Source organism: Coenobita brevimanus, chromosome 15, assembly GCF_032717465.1.
Source record: "Coenobita brevimanus isolate Jiangsu-jjx chromosome 15, ASM3271746v2, whole genome shotgun sequence".
NCBI classification, from domain to species: Eukaryota; Metazoa; Arthropoda; class Malacostraca; order Decapoda; family Coenobitidae; genus Coenobita; species Coenobita brevimanus.
Genome location: NC_136968.1, coordinates 2,131,606 through 2,132,356, shown reverse-complemented (window position 1 = coordinate 2,132,356; position 751 = coordinate 2,131,606).

Sequence of the window (751 nt, the reverse complement as noted above, 5' to 3'; positions counted from 1 at the left end):
CAGCTCATACCTCCAGATATAACACACCACCCTAACCTTACCGGCATAAAAGTATTGGGAATTCACTAGAGATGACCCCATTCCTCGTGCAGTTTGTGGGGCACCGGCAGCACACACACTGCATCACTATATTATGGAATGTCCACTTAATGCTACGTATAGAAATCCAAACCTTATTACACTGACAGAGCAAATCTCATGGTTAGTCAATGGAAATGTGTTAGTTTCTATTCTTCGTGAATATCCTGAATTTGTACCAAAGCTCTAGAAAGCATTACATTCATTACATAACTACACATACAAATAGTTGCTATCCTTCAGTCTATCTTACATTTATCGGCAATTGCAATATTAATTACGTTACTCAGCACTGCATATCTCGCTTGTATTATGTACATCTTAGCCTATGTCTTCCACAGCCTAGCCATAGTCGCTAACAAATATACTGCCAATTCAAGCCAATTTAAGAAAAAAAAAAAAAGTGTTCCACTGAAGGACATGTATAAAAATAAATAAACAGAAGCAGTGAAGTTGAGAGAATAGTGAAGTTGAGAGAGAGAGAGAGAGAGAGAGAGAGAGAGAGAGAGAGAGAGGTGTCGCACATGTTGGTGGGTGTTTTTGCCATCACTCACCAACCCTATATGAACGTACCCCCCTGATAAGGCGGTGTGATGCCATCATAAGGACAAGAACTATTTTTTTACGACATACACAAACTTGCAACCAATGACTGTATAACTACTTCAGTCAA